This window comes from Onychomys torridus, chromosome 16, assembly GCF_903995425.1.
Source record: "Onychomys torridus chromosome 16, mOncTor1.1, whole genome shotgun sequence".
NCBI classification, from domain to species: Eukaryota; Metazoa; Chordata; class Mammalia; order Rodentia; family Cricetidae; genus Onychomys; species Onychomys torridus.
In genome coordinates this window covers 57,731,456-57,746,043 of record NC_050458.1, presented here as the reverse complement: position 1 = coordinate 57,746,043, position 14,588 = coordinate 57,731,456, and positions in this window count along the sequence as shown.

Here is a 14,588-nt window from a genome sequence, read left to right as displayed (position 1 = left end):
GGGAGTTGGGCATGGTCTTAGCCCTGGCTGAGGAGTTACCAGCAATTGTAAGATGCTGGGAGAGAGGCAGGGTCAGTTTTCTCTAACAGTGTGGCCCTTGATCAGTAGACCATGCTCCAGTAGAAATTCACACATCTAAGAACATCTGGGCAGCACAAAACAAACAAACCCAACCACAACAAAAGAAGAGGACACATTTGGTGAGTGAGGAAACAGGATTGGATTTAGGAAGACCTGTGGGAAGAGGGTGAACATGATCAGAACACGTTGTATAGAACACTCAAAGAGATAATAAACCCATTAACAACGACTGTGAGCAGCCTAAAACCTAAAACTTGAAATAGAATCTTGGTAGGCTTTTATGCAGGACTCACACCCCTTCATGTCTTGCCCTCAACTCGCTTGTCTAATCATATTTCCACATTTATAAGCTCTAACTCCTTTAACACATGAACATATACACCTGTATTCATACACACATGTGGACAGATGCATACATGCATACACATATATGCATATATACACATGTACACAGAGGCATGCATTCCTGCACATGCATATATACACATGTACCCAAATGAATACATACATTCATATACAAGTGCATATATGCACATGTATACAGATACATACATGCACACACATATGCATATATACACATGTACCCAAATGAATACATACATTCATATACAAGTGCATATATGCACATGTATACAGATACATACATGCACACACATATGCATATATACACATGTACCCAAATGAATACATACATTCATATACAAGTGCATATATGCACATGTATACAGATACATACATGCACACACATATGCATATATACACATGCATTTATACATGTGCATGTGTGCGCGCGTGCACGCGCGCGCACACACACACACACACACACACACACACACACACACACAGCCTAGTGTTTACTGGACATATACAGGGATCAGCATCACACTGTTTCCTCTGTGCAGAATCAAAGCTTGATCTTCATTTGCGAAGATCTGATTTTCCCTCAGGTTCCTGGACCTGGGAGGTCTTCTTAGTATATCTGTACTTCCCAGGTGCAGGAACCACTTTTTGTGACTTTTTGTGTGTATTCTACTTTGTCTAGATCCACATACAGCCTGATAGACTCTACCCTGACTATCTTGAACTTTGTGACTTTGTACTCTGCCTCTTTCTAGAGGACTCAGGAGCATGGTTAGGATATGGTGGCTACTTGATAGGAGCTATTGGTGGTTAAATTGCCAAGATTTTCTGCTTCTGCGCCCATATCCTCTCTAGCTTCAAAAGCTGTGTAGTAAGAAGCTCTTTTACTATTTAATTTTTCTATTCAGGCAGTTTAGATACTGTATTAGCTAGGTTTCTATTGCTGTCAAGAGACACTATGACCGTGACAACTCTTAAATGAAAACATTTAATTTGGGCAGCATACAGTTTCAGAGATTTAGTCCATTATCATCAGGATGGGATAGGAATTCAGCCTCTTCATCTTATTCATTCTTATACAAACAAATTCCCATTGACTGGGCATCTTGACTATGTGTATATACCTATATATAATGTTTTAACTATATATATGTAACAGTGGCCATAAAACCTCTGTGGTGACCCTGATGGTACTCATACTCCTTATGTGTTACTCTCACAGACCACAAAATTTCAAATTTTTAATCTTTTTTAGGGTGCTTATATACTCACTCATTGGATGCTACTCATTAAGAAGGTATGTTACTCTGTACCACATAGAGGAAGACAGCCTCACCAGGGTTTCCCTTAGAGACTCTTAATCCAGGACTACCTCTGGGTATCGGACTTATCCTACATTGCACATCTCAGGACCCGCGGTAGGAGCTACACAAGTAATTACATAGCACGAAGGCACAAGACCCCATACCATCTAGGGGAAGGTAGCCATGTCAGGACCACTCCTTGGATGCATCACCCTCAGGCTATTGAGCCTCAGTGGCATGCCTTGCTTCTCATATCTAATACAGTGCAATTACTTTCCCCAAACTTCCTCCTTGTTTGGGTGTCAATTATATTTTGTGACATTATTTTTGAGGAGATGTGAGCAAATGCCTACTAACCCCAGGTATGGAACCAATGATAGACAAAAGTAATAATACCACCAAAGTTCAACATTAGTGAACCAGTGAGTTTTACTAATGCTACTAACCATAGTATGGGTAAGGGGTTACTCACAGGAACAGAAATGACTTGGAGACAGCTGCATCACCAAAAACTCACCCTAGCGTGGATTGCCCAAACAATTTGGAAACTTGAAGCTTACTGAGTAACTCGCAGGCTGTTTGACAGACTGAAGAGGCTCTTGTGTCTCTTCCAGGCACCTTGGTTTGTCTGAGACTCTTCCACACAGCTCAGCTGGTGTCTGTCTCTTCTAGGTTGCAAAGCCATAAAAAAGTAAAAGTATTACTATTTTCAGATGAAATGATTCTCTCTATGAAAGACTCTGAAGAATCTACCAAAAATTTCTTAGAACTGATACACACTTTCAGCCATTGAAGGGGTCTCTGTGCCTTCCACAGCCGGCAGAGTTATGATCCACAGAAGGTGAGAAGGCAGTTTTGTGAAGGATGTGCAATTTGTATGTAAGTATAAGCTCCTTGTCCTTCTGAAGAGCCATCTGTAAAGCACTAAAAGTTATCTGTATGACCTTTAGATGTAGTTTTAGGCAGTACCTATGGGGCAGCTTCAAAAAAATTTCAAAAGGGGAGCTTTAGGAAAATGATTATCTACAGATCCAGTAACATGCTAATGCTACCTGCCAATTATCAGTGTAAAACAAATAACCAACATGTGCTTTATTTAATGGCACAGTGATTTCTGTAGGCTCTTTAGCAGTAAGTTGTTTAAGACATCCTTCCCATCATTACCAAGTCTATAATTTCTTATAAATAAGGAGTTACATATAGATCATTGTGGAGAATTCTGACATGCATAAATTTCTATAATGTGGTTATCTTGTTAATATATAATTCCAGTAGGTGGTAGGGAAGAAGGAAGGATAAGTAATTGATAAAGAAATAAGGGATTAATTCTTTGAGCTACTGCTTTAGCAGAAGTATTGTTTAACAAACTAATAACTTACCACTTCAGGTGCTATGTTTCTTAGAGTGTTCAACTGAGAGTCTCCAGGAAGTAAGTTAAAGAGTGGAGACAAATCCTTAGTAGTAATGGGCAGATAAGGACATGCCCAATTAACATGGCCCCACATTTTTGGTAAGCAATCGAGGGTACATTGTTTGAGGAGTTTGAAGCTGAGAAGATGATGGTAGATTTGTTGTTGAGTAATAATATATCCTAAATAACTGCTAGTTGATTGCTTTTGTACTTCTCGAGTTATGTTTAAATTTTGCTGTTTTAGTTTATTTACTAAGAAAGTTAAGCACTCACTTAAGTACTGATTAGATGAAGAGAAGAGGAGCATGTCATCCATATAATGAATGATTAATGCATTGGGAATTTAGTTGGCACAGTTTAAGTGCTTTATATATATAATATTGACATATAATGGCAATATTTTCATCCCATGTGATAAAACTCTCCAATGATATTGGATTACTGACTATAGATGGTGTAAAGGAGGAACAAAATGCAAAATGTTCCTTCTTATTAGGATGTAAAAAAATAGAGAAAAAGCAGTATTTTAAACCAAGCATATTGATGTAGTATCCTTGAGAAATCACAGAAGGAGCAGGAAGCCCTGCCTGTAGGACCTCCATTGTTTCCATAGTAGCATTTATGCTCCTGAGATCATGCAACAGTTGAAATTTATTTTGTCCTTTCAGGAATTATAAAAATTAGGATAACTCCAAGCACTGACTGAAGGTTCCGTGTGTCTTAGTTGTAATTGTTCTTGTATTAGAACTTGGGCATATTTAATTTTTTTCCCCCATGAAGGAGCCTTGACATTCCTTAGCCCAATGTTTTCCCTGGGTGAATTCAAGGGGCCATAGCCAATCAGCTTCTCGGCCTGCCTGATGCTTTGCCAAGATGTGTTCTGAGGATCCTACGGTCCTCCTGGAAGGGATCCAAGCATTACTGTAGTCCAGTTTGCCAAATAGTTGACAAGGATTTTATCCCCCGCTTTATGAGCTCTTGTTACATCAGCTCTTATGCGTTTCCAATTTTCAACATCAATGGTTCCTTGTTCAGGAAACCAAGGATTGAATTTTACAGGCACTTATACAAAGTTTTAGAGCTGTTGCTATGAATATTTTTGCTTCCCTGGATCTTAACATGTATCTCAATAACTATATAAAATGCTTTGCCTCAGAGGACTGAGAGGAACTCATGATTCTGTGGGCAGGAGGACCCAACTCCTACCCTCTGCTCTGTTTTAAAGAAACATCATCTTACCTTCTCCAAGGCTCAAGCCCACATGTTGGCTCACCAGTTCTGTGAGTTCTGTGACCTCCACAGCCAGAGTGACAATCTGTGGGGAGGAGCGGGAACAAGGAGGCAGTTCAGTTCAGCATGACTCAGTAGCCAGTGTTGGCTCAAACTTTTGGCATCTGATACCACGTAGTTTATTTTAGGCATATTTAAGCACAGTGCAGTTTGGTAAAACTTATTCTGGTTTTAATTAACTCAATCCTATGTTTGCAACAAAGCATACACATATCTCTTTGAGGAGCAAAGTGAGTAAATATAGATCAGATGCGAAATGCATTCTAAAGTCTGTAAAGACATGCTCTGAAAGACTGACTGAAAAATAATTTACTACAAGGTTCTGGGGGTAGATTCGGTGCCAGGGAAGTCTCCAGCTATACAGATAGAGCAAAGATCACACTGGGCTATTAAACATGTCTGTTCCCAGCCTTTTGGGCAGGTAAGGTGTTACGCATTCCTTCCCTGTGTGTTTAACATTCCAGGGTCTCCTGGTGCTTATCTGTTAGCATAAAGACCTTCATACCTCCTAAAAGCAACGTGACTCAATACCAAGGAAATATGAAAAAATTTAACATTGTTCTTGTATACCAATGACAAACAGAAATAAATCAGGCAAGCAATCCCATTCATAGTAGCCTCAAAATACAAAATCCACCTTGGAGTAAACCTGACTGAGGATATGAAACATCTCATAATATATATATTTTACACACACACACACACACACACACACACACACACACACACACACATATATATATGTAAAAGAAGACACTAGGGGAAGTATTAGAATAGATATCAATGAAATTCAGAAAATAATGACAACATTAAAACCTATATTTTATCAAAATGAGACATCTGAAAGGAACTGATGAATTTCTAGAGGCACACCATTTACCAAAGTTAAACCAAAATGAGATAAACAATTTTAAAAGACCGACAATAAGCAATAAGACCGAGAGTGAGGCAGTAATAAAATTCCTGATTAGCACACACACACACACACACACACACCATGAAAATAGGATAAGGAATAGTTGGGAAGAGGAATGGGTCATCAGGAACAGGAAGGGGCTTACTGAAGGATATAGGGATTTTTTTAAAGCAATACAAATTTATATGAAAGCACAAAAGACTATAGATAGCTGAAGCAGTCCTGAGAAAAATGAATGGCACTAGAGGTACCACTACACCTGATTTCATGGTGTACTACAGAGCCACAGTAACATGAATACCATAGTATGAGGCCCAGGACAGGCATTTAGAATAATGGGTTAGCATAGAAGTCCCAGATAAAGAACTCGTACATCTAAAGCCATAAGATTGTGTGTATTGTTTACTTATACTTTTATAATTTATCTTTGAAAATTTCATAGATCTATTCAATCTATTTTGATCATATCTACTCCCCCTCAGATCATCCTCTATAACATCTCCCTCCCAAGTTAATGCCTTCTTCCTCCTCTTCTGTTTCTTTTCTTTTTCTTTTTTTTTAATAACCCACTGAGTCCAGGTAGTATCCTCCCTATGTACACAGGTGTGGGGCCATAAAGGAAGTACTAGGTAGTTTGATACTATGCCCATTTATCAAAATAATGTTAGTAAGTTCTCCCCTAGGGTTGTGACTTTCCTGGCCAGGGATTCCTGGCCATGTTTACAGTACCAGGTGAAAGTTCTCCATGTTTGATATCCTTAGCAATAGTGTCCTATCTCCAAGTTCTGGTGGATGAAGCAAGAGCAAAAACATACCTTGCTTTGATTTGGGGAATCTGGGAAGCACCCCCAATAACTACATCCCTCTTGAGGCACTGGGATTTTTACTTAAAACCTATGACTTCTCAGAGTGCCAAGATTCAAAATTTTTATTATACATGTTTTTAACTTTTTAAGATTTTAATACATAAGTGAAATGCAGTTTTTAAATCATATTTGCCCCCCAAACTTTTTAATAAAATATAAAACAGTAGGTTTTCATATGGTAAAGCCCCATGGTTTTTAACTAGTATTATAAATTAGAGAAAAGGCAGCATCTTCAACAAATGGGAAAACTGGATATCCACATTTGAAGAATAAAACTAGGTTCCCACATTTCATCCTGTATGAAAATTACCTTCAAGTAGATCAAAGTCTTGATATATATATAGACATATAACTCTGAAAATTGTATACAAAATTTAGAGAAAACTCTAAGATTTGGGCATTGGTAAATACTTTCTAAATGGACTCAAGTTACTTAGGAAACAATGCTGACAATCAACAAATGGGAATTCATGATACTGAAAAACTTTTGTAGTACAAAAGAAACAGTTAAGTGAAGAAACAGCCTATAGGATGGGAAAAGAATCTTTGTTACTTTGCATCTGACAAGATTAATATCTAGACTATATGAAAAACTAAAAGAATACAAGCAACAAGAAGTCAAACAACTGATCCCAGGGTTTCTGTTTCAGTAATAAAACACTGAGACCAAAAGCAACTTGGAGAGAAAAGCGTTTATTTTGCTTGCACTTCTAGGCAGTAGTCTATACTGAACTAATACAGGGGGCATGGAGAGGTGCTGCTTACTGTCTTGCTCCTCATGGATTGCTCATCCTGTTTTCTTATAGCACCCAGGACCACCAGCCCACAGGCAGCACTGCCCACAATGATTAGGGACCTTCCACATCAATCAAAAAATGAGCCACAATCTCAAATAATAGTTTCTTCCATTAAAGAAAATGTACCACAGGGTTGCTCACAGGCCAATCTGGTGGTGGTGGGCTCTTCTCAATTGGGTTCCCTCTTCCAAAATGATTCTAACTTGTGTCAATTGACATAATAATTAATTAGCATACAACTCAATCAAGAAATTGGTTAACTGACCATGTTCAAAAGCCAAAAAAGAAATGAAAAAAAAGTCCACCACCCTAGCCATCAGAGAAATGCACATTGAAACTACATTGATATTCCAGCTTCCCCCAGTGAGACTATTAATAATCTCCAAGAAATATTAATAACTATATGATTCATTATCATTCATTCATAAAATAATGATTAACAATATTAATAATTATTAAGAAAACAAATGACAAATTCTAACAGAAAATTTCTAGAAATAATGTCAGCAAAGTATTCAGGATGTACAATCAACTCATAAAAAATCAATAGCCTTTTTATACACCAAACAAATGAGGAAGAGAAGATTGACAAATTCCCATTCACAGTATCCTGAAAGACAATAGAACATCTTGGAATAAACCTAATCAAAGACAGGAACAATCTCTACAATGAAAACTTCAATTATCTGAAGAAATATATTCAGGAAGACACTAGAAATTGGAAAGATAATTCTGTATTCATAGATTAGTAAAATTAGTATGGTGAAAATGGCCATCATACCAAAGCCATTTTGCAGATTCAGTGCACTACTAATCAAAATACTCACAACATTATTCACAGAAATAGGAAAAATAATACCAAAATTCAAACAGAACAAGAAAAGACCCTATCCTGTATTTCCTCTCTGTCCCCATGTCCGGCAGATCTTCTACAGCCTTGGTCATGACCTCATCACTTTGTCTCAGTTGCAAACTCCCACAGGCATTTCTTGAGAACCCACTGACCAAGCCAGCCAGGGAAGCAGATAGGTAAGAGAAACAGGTAGGTGATCTTCAGATCTTTACTCTTTCTCCTCTTCTCCAAATCCAGTCCACCAGCCTCATCCTCAGCTTTGTAGAAGACCACTTGCAGTCGCCTATTCTCCCTCTCTCCCCCTGATTCCCAGGGGACTAAGCAGACACTAAGTGGTAGCAGATCCAGCTTTCCCCCTCCTGTGAACCCATTCCAACCCCTATCTCTCCTTCCATTCCCATTTCTAAGTGTCAGCTCTCGATAACCAGAAAACCATTCTACCTGGAACCCCCAGTGATCACACTTGACTAGATTTCAGACACATTCCCTACCAGGTAACCCAGAGTCACCACACTCTCCTAAGACCCAGAAAAGGTAACAGAAACCAAGGAAGAAACATCTGCCCATCAAAGACAAGAAGAGATATCATCACCTAGAGTTATAGTCATTCCAAACCCAGATACTTAGATGCCAGTGTAAAAACACAATAACAGCTAGGACAATATGTTTTCACTAGAGACCAGCAACCCTACTATAGCTGAAGTACAAGGCAGGTACTTCAAAATAGTCTTTATGTTCTAGGTCCTTAAAGAGGAAAGAACACATCTACTAAATATACCTGTGAAAGCACAAACAATGTAACAAAATGAAGGAAACAGTTCAAGACTTACAAGCAGAAATAGAATCAATAAGGAAAACCCAAAGTGAGAGAAATCTGGAAATGAAAAAAATTAGGAGCTCAAACAGAAATCACAGATGGAAGCTAAACCAAAAGAATGAAACAAAAGATGAAAGGTAGAATATTAGGTATTGAAGGCAAGATGGAAGAAATGCATACCTTGGTCCAAGGAAATGTTATATTTAAAATAGCCCAGGCACAAAACATTTAGGAAATCTAGGATACCATGTAAACACCAAATATACAAATAATAGTAATAGAGGAAGAAGAAAAAGGAGGAGGAGAAACCCAGTTCACAGGGACAGGAAGTATTTTCAACAAAATAATAGGAAAAAATTTCTCTAACATAAAGGTGATACTATCAAGGTTCAAGAATAGCCCAGAACACCAAATAGACTGGACTGTAGTTGGAGAACTTCTCTGCATCCCCACAAAGCCCTATTAGTCCAACAACCCACTTATAAAATAAACACACAGACATTCATATTATTTAAACTGCTTGGCCATTAGCTCAGGCCTACCATTGTCTAGCTCTTACTCTTATATTTAGCCCATTTCTATTAATCTATACTTTGCCATGTGGCTCATAGCTTACATCTTGTCATGGCAGCGGCTGGCCGTATGTCTATGCCTTCCCCTTCCCAGAATTCTCCTCTCTCCTTGTCCCGCCTATACTTCCTGCCTGGCTACTGGCCAATCAGCATTTTATTTATACAGATCAATATCCACAGCACTTCCCCTTTTCTTTTTTTTTAAAGGAAGGTTTTAACTTTTACATAGTGAAATTACATATAACAAAACAATTATTAAGCAAGAATTACAGTTACAATATTAAGGAAGATATCCTATCTATCTTATATTTGTGAGTCTGAGGTTTTTATATCTAACTTATCTTTTATCATAACTGAGGAAATTATAACTATCTAGTCTTCAACCACATCAAAGACCTCAGAAGGATATAATATTACCTGAGAAACGGGAGAAGGATACAAGCAACTTTCGGGAGTCTTGCAGGGTAGACAGAGACAGCTGGCAGCCTGGACAGTCACCTAATGTTCCTTTGTAAAGTTGGGGCATTTGTCTTCAGCCCACAGGGCTAGAGTCTCTTGGTCACTTCTCTCAGTGTCCTGTAGAATGTCTGGCAGTTTCCTCTGCGAAGCAGGAACCTGAAGGACCATTTTGTCAAGCAAAGTTTAGTGGTCACCTTTCTATGGATCCTGCATGTCCAGTTGATCAAGCAGTCTAGGCAAGAACAGTTTCTTGCCCAAATGGCTATTTTTGCCAAGGTGAAGATAAGATATGAAGTGTCTTCAATGACCATCCTCCTCTCTGAAGTAAATTGGTGTTGCCAGGAGCAGATATGTCTCACTGTCCAGAAAGTCTAAATTTAAAAAAAAAATTAACTGCCATATTCTGTAGGTCTTTGAAGTATTGGAAGATTACCTATCTATCTGAAATATCTCTCTGTATACCTAGAAGACTTAACTAACATGGCTACAAGTATGATTATCATAGATGACTAATTATTAATCTATTTTTAATTATCCATTACAATTTAAAATGAGCTATATAAACATAATACCTTAAACAAGAGTAGAAATATACACACAGTATAACAAAATTAACTTTAAGTTTGTATTGATAGACTAAAATCTATACCAATGTAGAACATTTTAAACAAGTTGTTGCTCTTTAGAAGTAAGTTCCTTAATCTACCCTTTCATCCTATTATATCTATATCATATCCCCTTTTCTTCTTTAGAAAGAGATCGCACTTATAATCAGCCTGCTTTAAATAAAAATATTGGTTTTTTTCTGTCCCACACTAGAGGGCTCTTCTGATTTGGGACACAAAAATCTCTTGACCTTTTCTTTTACCAATATGTCTGGGTTTAGAGAAGGACTGAGCCAATTCCTTCTCCAAAGCCAGCTTGATAATTTTGGGAAATTGGGCGTAATTTTTCTTACTACTTCCTGCTGAAGGGGGGTGCTGTATCTTATGGGGACATAAAGAAAATTTTAGGATTATGTAGTAGTCCATGAGGGTAAACCTCTGAGCTAGCTACCTTGAAACCATTCTGGATGTTGGATCATCTGGGCCATGGTGTCATCGGAGACCTTTCAGGTGGTCTTGGCTGGTCAAACCTGATGTATCTTAATCTGGAACAAATCCACAGTCTCTGGCTTTCTGTGGAAACAAAAGCAGAGACTCTTTTCCAAAGCAACATCCTTATATCCAAATTTTGAAGTCAAGGTACCTTTAAAATTTACATATTTGTTTAATTTAACAGCTTTTATTATCAAATCTTTTTTTTGTAGTTAAAAATTCCAAAGACAACATAAACCAGATTCTCTGTGTAATATCCATCTTTGTAAGACTGAAATGCTACTGTGGCTGCTGGCTCTGCCCACCTCAGCTTCCCAAAGTGGCGGTGGTACAGTTTACCGCCAGCTGTGGGTCTGGAGCTATGTGTACCATCAACTATCAGAAGCAGTTCTATCAAAGCAGTGCATAGTCCAGAAACCTTTTTTTTTTTTTTTTTTTTTTTAACCAGCAAAGGCTAAATCCACCAAGCAGCAGAGTAAAGTGCCGCTTGTAGATTCCTCATTCCTGCCACACTGCAGTTCAGATGCACACACCAGGAACCCGCCATAGTAGCTCAAACCAGCGGGCTGCCACTAACTTGAGAGAAACAACTAGGAAGCTGTTTTAAGCTCCGTTTTAGAATCTTTTTTTCTCAGGTTTTAGGTGGAAACTCTAGCCAACACGTTGGGCGCCATTTGTAGTTTGAGAGCTTCTCTCCAGCCCCCGCCAAGCCCTGTTAGTCCAACAACCCACTTATAAAATAAACACACAGACATTCATATTATTTAAACTGCTTGGCCATTAGCTCAGGCCTACCATTGTCTAGCTCTTACTCTTATATTTAGCCCATTTCTATTAATCTATACTTTGCCACGTGGCTTGTGGCTTACCAGTACCTTATATCTTGTCATGGCAATGGCTGGCTGTATCTCTATGCCTTCCCCTTCCACTTCCCAGAATTCTCCTCTCTCCTTGTCCTGCCTATACTTCCTGCCTGGCTACTGGCCAGTCAGCATTTTATTTATACAGATCAATATCCACAGCACTGGACCATAAAAGAAATACTCCATGGCACATTACAATCAAAATACTAAACAACAGAAGAAATAATATTAAAAGTATAAGGGAAAATGACCAAAGTAGCATATAAAGGCAGACCCATTTGACACGTGACAAAAAAACACGTGGTCATTTCACTGATGCAAAAAGTCCTTTGGCAAAATCCAACATCCCTTCATGATAGCGGTAATAGAGAGATTAGGGATACAAGGGGCATACTTCAACATACAGAAGGCAGTTTACAGCAAGCCAATAGCCAACATTAACTAAATGGAAGAAACCCAAACCATTTCCACTAAAATCAGGAACAAAAGAGGGTTGACCACTCTCTACATACCTATTCAATTTAGTATTTGAAGTCTTAGCTAGAGGAATAAGACAGTTGAAGGAGATCAGTGAGATACAAATTGGAAAGGAAAAAGTCAAAGTATCTTTATTTCCACATGATATGATAGTATCCATAAGTGACTCATAAAAACTCCACTGGCAAACTCCTACCTCTGATAAACACTTTCAGCAGAGTAGCAGCATACAAAATCAACACACAAAACTCAGTATCCCTCCTATATTCAAATAATAAACAGACTGAAAAAGCAATCAGGGAAACAGCATTGTCACAATAGCCTCAAAAAAGAGAAAATATTCTGGGGTATTCTAAGCAAGTATGTGAAAGACTTTTATGAGAAAAACTTTAAGACATTGAAGAAAAACAACTGAGGATATCAGAAGATGGAAAGATCTCATGCTTGTAGATGGGTAGAATTATTATATTAAAATGGCCATCCAACCATAAGCAATCTACAGATTAAATGCCACCCCTGTCATAATTTCAACAGAATTCTTTACAGAACTTAAAAAGAAGATTTTTCAGCTTTATTTGGAAACACCAAAACAAAAACCAAACCAAACAGAAAACAGGATAGCTTGAAAACAAATCCTGAATAATAAAAGAACTGCTGGAGAGGTATCCCATCCCTGATCTCAGGTTGTACTACAAAGTATAGTAATAATAATAAAGAATGCTATTGGCACAAAACCAGACACATTAATCAATGGAATAGAGTTGAAGACTCAGGAATAAGTCTACACACCTGTGAATAACTGATATTTGATAAAGAAGCCAGAAATACAAACTAGAAAAAAAAAGAGCATCTTCAACAAATGGTGCTGTTCAAACTGTATAGCTGCAAGTGGAGGATTGAAAATAGATTCATACTTACCACCCTGCACAAAACTCAATTCCAAGTGGATCAAAGTCCTCAATATAAGGCTAGTATACTGAACCTGACAGAAGAGGAAGTGGAATGTAGGGCCTTGAATTCCTTGGCACAGGAAGTCTTTCTCAATAGAAGTGACAGCACAGACACTAAGCTCAACAATTAGTAAACCTCATGAAACTGAAAAGCTTCTGGAAGGCAAAGGACATGATCATTTGGACAAAGCAGCAGCCTACAGAATGGGAAAAAAATTTTTTTAACAACTACACATTCAATAGAGGGCTACTATCCATGATCTATAAAGAACTCTTAAAGCATGGACATCAAGAAAATAAATAACCCAATTAAAAATGTGGTACAAATCTGAACAGAGAATTATCAAAAATAAAAATCAAATGGCTGAGAAACACTTAAAGAAATGTTCAGCATCCTTAGCCATCAGGGATATGAAATGCAAAACTACTTTGAGATTTCATCTTGTACCAATAAGATCAATAAAACTAATGACAGCTCATGTTGAGAGGCTGTGGGGTAAAAGGAGCACTCCTCCATTGCTGGTGGAAATGCAAACTTCTACAGCCGCTATGAAAATCAGTGTAGTAGTTCCTCAGGAAGATGGGAATTGATCTACCTCAAGGTCCAGCTATACCACTCTTGGGTATATACCCAAAGAATGCTTCATCCTTCTAGAGATACACTGGCTCACCCATGTTCATTGCTGTTCTATTCAGAGTAGCTAGAAATTGGAAACAACCTCTATGTCCTTCAACAGATGAATATATAAAGGAAATGTACTTTTACACAATGGAATATTACTAAGCCATTAAGAAAAAAAATGAAATCTTAAAACCCACAGGTAAATGGAACTAGAAAAAAAAATCATCCTGAGTGAGGAAACACAGACCCAGACAGACAAATACAAAATATTTACTCACTTATATTATTTGTTACTAGACAGGAAAAGGCTTTGTAAACTTAGGCATAGGGACAAATTCATGAGGAAGACAAATTCTAAGAAATGTTTCCCAAGAAGGGGCATCTGCTGAGCTGGTGTCCTCCTTTCCCCGGTCAGATTGAAATGACAACTTCAGGAATTACCTGGGGGAGACTTCTGTGACCATCTTTCAGATCCCACCCCTGGCTGGCAGGATTCATTACTGTGAGACAGGCTTGATGCCAGTGTCTGGATACATGTCACCTTTTGAGATGCCACAGCAGGGTTCCTGCTGGAAGCCCTCAGCTGGTGACTGGCACCACTTCTAATTCAGGTGGAACCGGGTTTTTAAAAGTGACTTTGACAAAACCTTAGCACAGCTTCAAGGGCTAATGCATTTTCCTTTTTGATGCAGCCCAAAGCTTCCAGACAGTGAGAAATCTGAGCGGATTAGCTGGTTTGAAAAGCAACATTTATTAACTAACACATCCATTTTCTTTTCCCACCCAGATTTCCTCTCAAAGAAAATGTACAATCCCCTCTCTCTGCGTGTAATACCTCCTGTGACACAATTGG